The sequence below is a fragment of the Eschscholzia californica genome, unplaced genomic scaffold (assembly GCF_041429995.1).
Source record: "Eschscholzia californica isolate CP2 unplaced genomic scaffold, dmEscCali1.0.p SCAF_2, whole genome shotgun sequence".
Lineage (NCBI taxonomy): Eukaryota > Viridiplantae > Streptophyta > Magnoliopsida > Ranunculales > Papaveraceae > Eschscholzia > Eschscholzia californica.
Window position 1 is genome coordinate 2,741,684 of NW_028238309.1, and position 13,189 is coordinate 2,754,872.

General features: G+C 36.4%; 1 pseudogene across 1 annotated transcript; it reads right to left on the reverse strand.

Moving 5' to 3' along the window:
• Positions 1-8,163: 8,163 nt before the first annotated feature.
• Positions 8,164-9,725, reverse strand: LOC147555246 (AT-hook motif nuclear-localized protein 20 pseudogene; annotated as a pseudogene). Its single transcript, XR_015234775.1, has one exon. The product of XR_015234775.1 is annotated as an AT-hook motif nuclear-localized protein 20 pseudogene (transcript).
• Between the last annotated feature and the right edge of the window lie 3,464 nt (positions 9,726-13,189).

Below are 13,189 nucleotides of genomic sequence, written 5' to 3' on the forward strand. Positions count from 1 at the left end.
TTTCACTTGAGGGCCCTACATGCACAAGTCAAAGGCGCTTGTGGTTCCTCTGACCCGTGGTCAAAGGCAATTGTTGTGCCCATAACTGAGGTAGGGTTGCCTATAAATGTTGCTGGGTGGGGTGAGTAGTTGTTATTCTTGTTTGGAGACACTTTTAGAGAAAGTTGTATTTGGGGGTGCTTTAAGAATCTCCCTAGTTTTTTTTTTGATGAAGATGAATCTCCCTAGTTGACTAGTTCAAAATTTCAAATGCTTATCAATTTTGGTTTTGATTCAACAAATTGGTCAATCTTGAACCAAGTAAATCATAGAACTAGTTCTAGTTCTAATCAAATTAGTATTTGGGGTTGATGGATGTAGATATGAAACAAACAATTTGTTCTGGTTCTAATCTGTTACAAATCATAATCAAGTCCCCATTCTAGCTACCTAGTTATTACTTAAAATTAGATAGTAAATTTCAAAAAAAGTTACTTCTACTACTAGTAAATATGGGTGGTCTATATATACATTATACATAAATATATATATATAGAGAGAGAGAGAGGGAGAGAGAGAGAGGTTAGGGCATGAACATGCAATAGCTAATAGGCTTTCATATATAGTAGTAAACTTCAAAACTTTCATACCAAGTCACAAGAACAACACCCATTTCTTATACTCTCTCTCTCTCTCTCTCTCTCTCTCTCTCTCTCTCTCTCTCTCTCTCTCTTTCAAACACACTACTTCACAACCCTTATTCAACATTCACACTTTCTATCACCAAAAATATTCCCTACCCTTTGAATCATTCAACTTCTTATATTACAATACTCTAAACAAAAACCTCAATTCACTTCATCTCTTCTTCTTCTTCTTCATTGAGTTTAACATAACTTCTAGACATGACTTCAACTTATCAAGAAATGAATCAAGAAGATGAAGAAAATGATAATATGGGTATGGGTCGTTCTTATGAATGTGTATTTTGTAAGAGAGGTTTTACTAATGCACAAGCCTTAGGTGGACATATGAATATTCATAGAAGAGATAGAGCTCGAAATAATCGTAGACCGTCTGCTGTTCCTCCAAGTTTGAATCAACCGAAAAACGATTTCTCCATGCAATATGGGTTGCTTCGAGGTAGTTCGAGTCATCTACCGTGTAATTCTCCGGTCATGGAATTGAGTTCTAGCAACAACAACAACAACAACAACAACAACACCAACAACACCAACAAAAATAGGACCAAGTATTTTTCGACTTCCACGTCAAAAAGAAGTACTACTAGGCACCAACAACAACAACAACCGGCATTGAGTTTATTGGATGAAGAAAATCACCCATATACAAATTTAGGGTTAAGCTTAGGTTATGGAGAAGAAAAGAGACAGAATGAAGATCAAGAAGAAAATCATGGACTTGATTTAGAGCTTCGACTTGGTACATGATCGTCCACCTTAATTCAATTTTCATTTTGAATCGGGTAATTAGTTTTCTTGTACATATAGTTTATATTAAGTACTATTTATCAATCTTCTCTGACATTATGATCAAAGGGATGGAAATCAACTACTAACCCTAGTTACATGTTCTTCATTTGAGCTCTAACCTTCTTAAACTAGCTATATTAATCTATATACAATATGTGGACTTTTTTCTCTAATATTTTGATGTTAATGGTTATATGATGTATCACGCTTATGTTACCTTTTGGTTATATTTCTCATTTATATATGACGGTTTTAAGTTTAAATTCATCGTTATTTAGGTAGGTAATAACATATTTTTCGATTTTCACTTTAGAGACGAGGGTTCTTATCTTATCGAATTTGCACTTTTTTTGTGGTACTTTAGATATTGTTTAGGTGGTTCAACAATTCATATATCATTTCACAAATATGATTTCAATGAATTTATGGCAAACTAGGTCATTACTATATGTAAAGGACTTTGAAAAGCATAGTTTGAATTTTGGGATATTAAATGCTGAGGATGCAGCATCAAATCAGTGATGTCTTTGCAGGAGATGTCGAGTTAGCCAGGATTTGCACTTCCAACATGAACTACTTGTGACCACAATAAATTTTGGTGTCCTATTTTTTGGTCATACCCCTCTATTTTCTATTTATTAATGAATGTCTCATTATATACTCTCACAATTGAGAATAGGCCCCTCTTTGTCACCCTTGAACTAATTTATTTTCAATAGTTAATGGTACTCTTTTTTTTTGAACTAATAATTAATGGTACTTGGCCTGAGAAGACAAATTTCTCACATGATGTTAGCATGACGACACCATTGTTCGAGTCATTCGGGCCATTTTTTATCAAGCCAAATAGAATTTTCTATTTCTGAGTCTTTCTTTTTCTATTGATACTAGTGAACTTCTTTTCTCGGTATCATATAATTTCAGACGTTTAGTAGAGATTTTAGCAAGCGACAAACACGAGCAATTGATTGCGTAGTATTGTCATTTGTCAAGATACATATTTATCTTGAGTAGTTTAAAATCATATGCTAAAAAAATGGAGACTGATGACCCAGTAAACATTCTCTACCTCTATTTTTTTTTTCTATTATATTGAAAGTTCGTATTACGATATACGTTACATGACTATTATGATAGTTACAAAGTTTACACCAATATTATTTAGACATGTTTTTTCCCATTTTTGTTCGTTTTTATCAGTTTTAAAGATGATCAAGATCTCTCACAACAAAAATTGAACTCCGCTCTCCTTAATAGAAAACTGACACATAATATCATCCAACCAGCCTTCAACAAAAAAAAACCAACCAATACCAATTGTGTGCCCTTTCATCAAAAAAAAAAAAATACCAATTGTGTGCCAGATTATCTTAGTCACTACTATAAGATGATTTGCTTTAAGAGAGGTTGAAAGTACAAATTGGTCTAGGATCATAACACATAATATCATCCAACCAATATGGATTATCTGCCATATGGTCCCTATAAGGTGGTTGACTTTAAGAACGGTTGAAAGTACAAATTGGTCTAGGGTCATCACTTTTTTTTTTTTTGTTAAGGAACCTAGGGTCATCACTTGGTCCATCAATAACAATTCCTAAAATGATATTCTACCCGACTCTTAAGTTGGAATAATCCAGAATAACGTAGATAGATGGACAAGATTTAGAGATAAGTGAGTTTTAACTCTGTATCGGACTCTCGCCTGTAAACCTAAACAACTAAACGGGTCTGAAATCTACAAGGATTTGGGTGGGGCAGAATATCATCATTGTATTAGTTATTGTGTTCACCAACATCTTTGACCCTTCCTGCACACGTGAGCATTCCCTAATTTAATTGTTACACATTAATTTCTGACTACCTTATGTGTTGGCCCACCATTACACTGGGCCACAACTAAGTGCCCCAAGGCCCAAGTAACCCTCACTTTAGGTCTTTAATATATGGTGTGGTAAATCTCAAGTTGGCAATAACTTCCCTAACTTTTATTTTCTAACCCTTTTACTAACTTGACACCTGGCTGAATGAAAGTACAAAATATTATGGGAAGTGTTGAAGACGTCTCCTTCAAGAGCAACATTCTAGAGGATAAGAAAAGGAGGCGCCTTTAACAAGTAGTTTTCGAACTTCCCAAATATTATTCTCCGGACGATTAATAATATGATATATGTAAATTTCGATAGGGACGTGCTGAGCTCCATTAATGATAAAGCATATTGTGTGGTTCATGCGGAAAGGTGGCGCCTTTAGCAATAAAGAGGGTGCTTAAGAACTTCCCTTTTGTAGGATAGAGGAGATCTACCTAGTATGGGCCGGGCCTAACATGAGGCACTCGAAAAGCAGGCCTTGATCAGCTAAGAAATAGCCTAGTGAGTAGTTTTGTAGTCAAGCCCATGTACAGGCCCGTAAACTTTTTATTAAAGGAAGTCTATGGGCACCACCTTGTAATGCTAAACCTTCTTCACTTGACTTGGTCTATTGGGTTGGACTAAGTTTTGGTTGATTATGGCAACCTCCTATTTCTTCCATTTGATCATTTACATCCACTATTTCAGACTGATGGAGAAGGAAATAAGAGAAGAAGTAGAAACAAACAAATAAATGTGTGGAGAAATAAAATGTACATTAATGAGAGATCGGCTTAGAGAAAAATTTATAAGAATCACAAGACCAATGATGTAGAAAAGCAGCGGAATTAAAAGAGATGAATAATTAAATAAGAACGATGAAAATAAAGATCAAATAACTCTAAATAATAAACTTGATTAAAACTTCAATGGGGTTTTTCTCTCAATCTGAGAATAATAGACAAACTAGACATCCTTTTATAGGATTCTGGACTTTCCTAGATAGACTTGAATTAGACTTCCTAAATAATTAAATACTGCAACTTCCTAAATAACTTGGACTCAAATATGAACCTTTCCAATTATTGGAAATATTAAAATAGCATAATTCCTAAACCTAAATTAATTAATAATCATACTAAAATAAGGACTTCCTAATTCTACTCTCTTTAGCCGGTTGGTCCATGACCGGGTCCGGTCATGGAAATAGTCTCCACGCTGGGTGCCCCTGCATCAGCATCCCCTTCCCTCAAGAGGTTCGTCCCGAACCGTTTGTGAAGAGAATGTAGTTCTTCCGATCCATCTTCAATTGGCAATAACGTCACAATCTTCTTCTTCCACGGAAATTCATAAACATTCAAACGACCACGGTAAGTGGCATCAACATCAGATTGCCAAGGTCGTCCTAATATGATGTGGCATAAATCCATATCGGTGACATCACAATGAACTGTAGACATATAAGAAGAACCAATAGAAAGATTAATAATACACATGTGATCAACCCGTGTAGTAGTTCCGGACTGAATCCAAGCGGTTTTATATGGGTTTGATTTAATCATTGTAGGAATTCCCAAAAATTTGACCAGTTTTGTAGAAATCAAATTCTCTACACAACCATTGTCAATCACAATAGTACAAACTTTATTCAGTACTGTTCCTCTTGTAACGAACAAATTCTTTCGTTGAGATAAATTCCTCTTTAAAGGTGTGAAAAGAACTCGTCGAGTGAGTAACATAACCCGATCACCGTTGTCGGGAATAGTATCAATTCGTTCCAATTGATCATCATCTGTATCCGAATCAGCTTTCTTTTCCACCAAATTAGCTTTACCGCGAGAGGGGCAAACATTAGAATAGTGGCCTGTTTCAAAACAACGATAACACTTAACTGGTGGAGGTTTTTTATAAGGATTTTCTGTTAGTGATTTAGTACCGTCCTCCGCCTGCTTTGATTGATCTAATTCATCTGGTAGAGTTCTGACTGATTGACTTCTCGTACTATGTCCCCGAAAAATGAAACGTGAATCTGATTCAAAAGACCAAGCTACACTAATACATTCAGAAACCGAATTAAAAGCTCTCAAATTAACCAAATCTTTAATATCACTACGAAGTCCGTCCTTGAATTTTTCTACTTTCATTGACTCTGAATCTGGGAGATTAAGTCTTGTTATTAGTCTTTGGAATTCCGAAGCATATTCCTCAACGGAACGTCTTCCTTGGCGGCAACGTAAATAATCAACACATAGTTGGTTCTCATAATCCGGAGGGAGAACCGGGAAAACATCAAAGGTTTCAATTCTAACCATGAAGAAATAGGAGGAAGGTGTAATAAACGACGATTCTCAGATTCCTGTTTCCACCAAGTAAGAGCAGTTTTAGATAAATAACCAGTAACACAACGTACCTGTTCAGGACCTTCCACTTGCATAACATCAAAAAAAATTTCTAAACGGGAGATATAATCCAAAAATTTCTCAATATTTATTGATCCGTCATAAGAAGGAACATCCATTCGTATACGATAAGCGGGACTTGACGTTGAAGAAGAACCCGATTGGTTAAATTCGGTATTTGTCGTTGGAGGTAGTTGTACGGTTGCAATTTGTTGATGTGGGTTAATGGTTAATTGCCGATGGGTCGGGTTGTGGGTAGCTGATCGAGTGAAGGTGTGGTCGGGTTCTCGATAACGCGGGAGAATAGATTGCACGGGTGGATGATAGGAGGGGTTGTTGAGGTCTTCGGTTTCTCGAGTTCGGGTGAATGGGTTGGCTTGGTGACGTGGGTTAGTGGTGTTGTCGGGTTGGAGAGGGATGTTGATGTTTGGTTCGGTTTCATGTGGACGACGGAGTTGTGGAGGTGGTGTAATCGGATCAACAGCCACGGTGGTTGATCGTGTTTCGGTAAGGGGGTTGGGGTGGTTGTGATGTTGTTGGTATATTGGGTGGGATTCGATGTGGTTGGTAGTGAATGAAGGATATCGGGTATACGGGTATGGGAGACGTGGGTCTTGATAGGTTGTGATGGTTCCTAAAGGAGGTTGGCTAGTGGTGGTTCGGTTGTTGGTTTGTTGGTTGGTGAGGAGGTTGTGGTCGGCCGAGGAGTGGCTCTCGGGTGGTGGTCGGTGTTGTGTTGTTGTTGGTTCGGTGAAGGAAAACGATGGTGGGGTTGACGCGTGGGTATAATGGGGGTACGGGGGTGTATGAAAAGGTGTGTTCAGGGAATAGGAGGTGATGAATGGTGGTGTGATAACCGGTGGAGGGTGGCTAATGGTGTGACCAAATAATGGTGTTGTTGGCTCGGGGGGGAAACCGAGAGGAGGAACACGTGTGGTGATGGTGGTACCCGATAGTTGTGTGGGATGTTGATGTGTGATAGTAGTGGGAGATGAAGTTTGGTTTTTACACATACCTTCTAGTTGTTTGGAGATGACGGAGATGGAATCATTGAGTTGATTGAATCTTTGATCGATTTTATCAAATTTTTCTGTTGTTTCTTTCTTGTACTCATTGAACCCTTCTTCCAACTTTTTACCTGCAGATAGCCCTTCTTTAATGTTATCCCATTCAGAGGAGAAAGTTGGTGTTCTCTCCTTAGTTGGTGTAGTTGAGATAGTAGTATTAACCATGATGATAAAAGTGAAGAAGACCGGAAAAAAAAAATTATGGCTCTAGATACCACTTGATGTAGAAACGCAGCGGAATTAAAAGAGATGAATAATTAAATAAGAACGATGAAAATAAAGATCAAATAACTCTAAATAATAAACTTGATTAAAACTTCAATGGGGTTTTTCTCTCAATCTGAGAATAATAGACAAACTAGACATCCTTTTATAGGATTCTGGACTTTCCTAGATAGACTTGAATTAGACTTCCTAAATAATTAAATACTGCAACTTCCTAAATAACTTGGACTCAAATATGAACCTTTCCAATTATTGGAAATATTAAAATAGCATAATTCCTAAACCTAAATTAATTAATAATCATACTAAAATAAGGACTTCCTAATTCTACTCTCTTTAGCCGGTTGGTCCATGACCGGACCCGGTCATGGAAATAGTCTCCACGCCGGGTGCCCCTGCATCAACCAAGAAGCTAAAAAATCCGAGTTTCTTAGTTTTGACGGATTCGTAGGTGCTCCGACTCCTCCAATTTAGTCACAAAAATGGTTTAACTTAAAATGAGTGTAAGTAAAGGGTTCCTATTGACAATGTAAGAAACACCTTCTTTTAATCACTTCTCTATATGAAAATTTGTTAATTAGCCAGTTGTTCTTGAGCATAAAGACAAGCTGGAAACCCTAATTTTCTTTATTTTTTTTCAAGGAAACCCTATAATTTAAATAACTAAAGATCATTACATGAACCCACTTGCACAGTTGCACCTGCCCTAAACAATATTCAACTAAAAACCATCTAATCCATCAATCACAAATAAACCTTGACTTAATAGCCATCATCAATTATTTGAAAAAAAGAATAAGAATAAAAAACCAAAAGAGAATATATATATAATAATTAATACAACAAAATATAAAATAACTCAACCATGATGATTATAATGAAAGTATAATATACATCTCCTAGGGCAAACATATTCATAAACATTAGGTTATTACATAATACTAAATATATAAATATAGTTACTTTGAGAAACACATAAATTAACTACTTAATTTTTGTGGGTTCAATGATTGATTATTCAACATCAATGTAATTTAATTAAAAGAGTTCATAAAAGTAATTATAATTATTATAAATAGAATAATAGATCATATAAAAGAAGAAAAACAAACTTCATTTGAAATAATGCAAAAACAAATAGATAGATGGATTACTACTTAAACTAGTTTTAATAGTGATTTGAAAGAGGGACATAATAGAAAAAAAAAAAAGCAATACTAAAATATACATACATATGATTATCATATAAAACCTCATAATTCATAATTTTTCTCTTCTCCCCATTTCCATCCCACTTTCAATTACAACAACATCTCTAATAATCTATCTAAACAAACCCTAGATGCCTCTCTCTTTCTTTCTCTCTGTTTGTTCCTCTTGGTGTGGAAAGTCAGAAAGGTGGGCGTGTATGACCCCAAGCATAAGCGTCAGGGTTCAGTTGTCCACCATGAGGGATCAGATTTGGAGGCAGATTGTAAACTGGCACTGCTGACAGTTCACCCAGCTGCTGTTGCTGACTTCCACCACCACCACCACCACCACTACTACTCCCAACTCCTGGTGGGGAGTTCCCCATCCCTACTCCACCTCCACCACCACCACCACCACCACCACTTCCTCCTCCATCTTGTTCATCTACTTCCTCCTCCAACGGCAACCTCTCATACGTCGCGTTCCCAAACGTCGCTGCAATAACCATCACCGGACCGGAAGCTACCAACGTCCCAACCACTGTCCCACCCACTACTTGCCCTTGTCCTCCGGCCAAGTAAACCGTTAATCCGGTCGAACCAGGCGGAGCTGGTCCGGGAAGATAAGACCCAGAGAGAGATAGTATCTCGAACCGGCCGGGTAATGACACAACTGCCCCTGGTGAAGCTGGTTGTTTAAGAGTAACATTAGCTACTGCTCCATTTCCACTTAGTACATAAACACCTCTTTGACGTTTCCTAGCAAATTGAGCTACACTTTCAGCTACATCGGCACCACCGGCGATCTCCATAACATGACTACGGAGAGCGTTAGGGCTATCTCGAGTAACAAAGATAGGTGGTTTAGGTTTGTTTTTCGATCCAGGTGGTCTACCTCTTGGCCTTCTTGTTCCTACTTCAACTGCACCTTCTCTTGGTTCATCTTCATTTGATCTATCTTCATCTTCATCAATTCCACCACCACTTTGATCTTGATTCTTCATAACACCAGATGAGGGTTCCATCCCTGCTGGTAACCCTACTTGTCCTGTCCACCATCGGTTCGCCAGTTTTACAGAATCAAAGATCTAAACAGATAGAAATCACAAACTTAAAGTTGTAATTACCTATGAAAGATGTTGCGGAACAAGAAAAACTAGACAGACTCCAAACAGAAATTTTATATGGTTTGTTGTGATTCGTGCTTTCAGTGATTGAGATCCAATTAATTTACAACTACTACCCTTTTTAGTACAACTTCAACAAGGATGAACAAGATGATCAAAACTAGAAAAGAGAAAGAAAACCCATGAATGATCTAATGAAAACAAAAACTCTAGGTTTTGTTTGAGAAGATAAAAAAAACTCTTAACAAGGATGAAATCTTTTTAAGTATTTAACTGATACAACAACAACCCTAGCTAGGTTTTGTTTAGTTGGGTAGTGGGTTGAAGAACTTCCGTTTCATTTTTTTACTTTCTTTCTCTCTCTCTCTCTCTCTCTCTTTGAATTCTATAATTCAAACTCTTTCTTTATCTTGTCTATCAATCCTTTTTAGGGTTCTCGGAAATTAGGGTTTTGTGGGGTCGCGTGCGCATGGGCAAGTGGGGTGCACGTCGTTTTCTCACGTCCCGACACCTCAACAAATGCCGAGAAGAGATTAAAACATTTAATTAGTTAATGGGTAGGTTGTGGGTTTCACAATGACTTTGATTTTGTTTTATTTTAGGGTTTAAAACTGTTTAGGTTTTCTAAACCCTAATTAACCAACACTTAACCAAAAATTTCTCATCAGAGATAAATTAGAGGAAATGTAAAGAGTGAAAAAAAGATCTTGATTTAATTCCTGACATGTTGGGATGCTGAGTTATTATGGTAAAATAACGGTAGTCAAATTTTAACTTTTTATTTTTATTTTTATTAAACATGAATTATCATTTAAGTTAAAATCTTTTGTACAAATAACATTCCACAGAGGAAAATGATCTAGCCACCAAATTCTTAGGTAGAGCTGGGAAGGAATCCTAAATCAAGGGGTGGGATTAATTCTTCAATTTCCTCTTGATTTATGACCTAGAACGCGAGGAAAATCCAAGCGTTGATTTGGTATTCTCTCCCAAATCTACCTAGCAGTTCGATCGTTCTATCACTACTCATCGATAAATTACACATCAGACTTAACAAAAATCAATTGTTTGGATTTAAAGTGAGGAAGTACTTCAAGATAGCAAAAGACCTAAATTTAAAATGAGAAATCTTGATTTGATCTAGACTTTGACATTTTAACATTTTCTAATGTTAGTATTTTAAAACCCAAAAAAGGATTTAATTAGTAGTTAATGTGTAGGTTGTGGGTTTCACAATGATTTTGATCTTGTTTTATTTAGGGTTTGAAATTTTGACTGTTTAGCTATTCTAAACCCTAATTAACCAACAACTTATCTACCATTTTCCCATGCTTATTCGTTTTGCTTGATTCCTTTCTCATCTGCTTTTTACCTAGCTGTAGTCACCTCTTCAACGGCTCCTTATCTAAAAACAATTCATGGCTGTTTTTCTAAATTGTAACGTTCCATTATAGCAGTTTCTTCTTCTCTTTCTTATTATTCAAGTCCGTTATTAATGGAAAAAAAAAAACTCAAAACAGAATTGCCTCCTGTTGACTAGTCTTTTCTCAACTTGGACAATAATGGCTTTAGGACAGTCTGACAATGAGAGAATTAAGGAAAGAAAACTGTTATTCTCCCCATCCCTATGATGATTCCTGCTTTTTACATGGACGGACAGGATTTAGAGGTAAAAACTATATTTATTTCACTCCTTTTATTGTGTGTGCACTTAAATCAGTCGGGATTCTGGCGGTCGAAAATCTAGCATATTATAAAAAAAATTGTCTTTACACCCTCTTTACATAGGAGAGGATTATCTAACGGCTCAATACGAATACGAGAGCATGATGAAATTCCAAATTTATATACGGTGATAGAGTTGATCCACCAACATACAAAGAGGTGGAATGAAACACTAATTAATCAAGTATCTGATAGGGTTTTTGTTGGAATTGGTACCTAGCTCAAAAGCAACTGGACCGGTTTTTCCTTAATTTGAAGTACCTATATTCATCAGAATCTCGAGCAAGACGTCTCGTTGGGTTCGTCTCGTTGAGCTCTTGAATTTAAACCTAAATTTTGTCTGAATCCGATTCCGTATTTATATACAGTGATACAGTTGATCCACCAACATACAAAGAGGTGGAATCAAACACTAATTAATCAAGTATTTGATAGGGTTTTTGTTGGAATTGGTACCTAGCTCAAAAGTAACTGGACCGGTTTTCCTTAATTTTAGGTACTTATATTCATCAGAATCTCGAGCAAGACGTCTCGTTGGATTCGTCTCGTCGAGCTCTTGAATTTAAACCTAAATTTTGTCCAAATCTGATTCCGTATGAATGAGTTATTACCAAATTAGTTTGGTATGGGTACCATTAACTCTAAACCGAGATTTAGAGTTTAGTACCACATTTATGATGTTGGAGAAGTTTTATTTCCTTATATAGACTCTTCCATATATTTATGGTATGTTCTTTGAAATGGAAAGGTGCTTCGCGTGGTTTGCACCACCCAAACCACGCACGCGCGGCGTGGGCGAATGAGCGCTTTAGAGGCGCCCTCATAAATTTGATCTGACGGTCAGGATGTTTGGCGCTCTTAAGATAGATCCGTTGATGATCTAACGGAGGGCGTTCAATGCGCGGGATCTTAATAGAACCGTTAAGATCTGACAGTCAATATGGCACCCGAAAACCAACAGTCAAATATGACTGTTGGGAAACATCCATTCGTCTATAGGCACCCATACGAATACCATGAGAATTCAGCAAAAAAATCATTAATTTTCAGCATTTCTGGGCATTCATTTTCAAGCATCAGAGTTTAAGGATCATTGTTTAGAAGTTCGCATTGCTTACAAAGTTCGTCAGACTATCATAACTAAGAGGTACCATCTTTAACTTGATAGGTAATCCGTTTTTATCCTGGAAGACATACACCATTACTGTTGGTAATAATATACAAGGTGTAAATTGTCTTAAGGACAGGGGTATCCTCGACTCGGATATATATATTACTTTTCATTTTGATAATCACTGTTTTCATCTCCTTTCAATTAGTTTAGAGAAAATAACTCTTTCTTTATCAAAAATAAAAAATAAAAAAACCAAAGTGGTTATACTCTGTTTTGTTTGAACAGAAAGATTAAATTTTTATTATCTTAAAGAGAACCAGAGAAACAACAGTTTTAGCTCGTGAACTTATGAAGATTCTATTAGAAAATTTTCTACAGTGAACACAATCTTATATGGATATTCATTGCGATATCCTTATATAAATCCATGGTGTCACAACAACCTTCAAGTTCGACAAGCATTATCGGTGGACCTTCAGATTTTAAATGTCAAAAACTATGGAAGAATTTCAAGGTCATTCCACAAGTACAAATGTTTATTTGGGGAGTGTTGAACGATGCGATGCCCATTAGACTGAAAGTCATTTGATTCTATAATGTAGAAACAAACTACGTCCGATGTGTGATGACTTCGAGGAAGACATCAACCATCTCTTTAAAAAGTGTCAGTTTGCAAAAGAAAACTGGCTTCAATCTCCTTTAAGCTATTGGTTGAAAAAAAATAACACCATCCAAGAGAAAATAAAGAGAACGGATTGAAAACATAGGAGATGATGAAGGAGTCAAGATGATTGCTTACTTAATTTTGGCAATCTGGAAGGCAAAGAACATAAAAGTTATTTATAATGAAAAATCCAACGTGTTGAAAACCATTAAAGAGGCACTTGTTTATGGTCTATGAAAGTAATGTAAAGGAAAATGAGGACAACGCGCATATAAATATGGAAAATAATTCAAAAAACCAACAAGGGTTGTATGGAAAATTCACATTAACCAACAAGGGTTGTGAATTTGTGATGA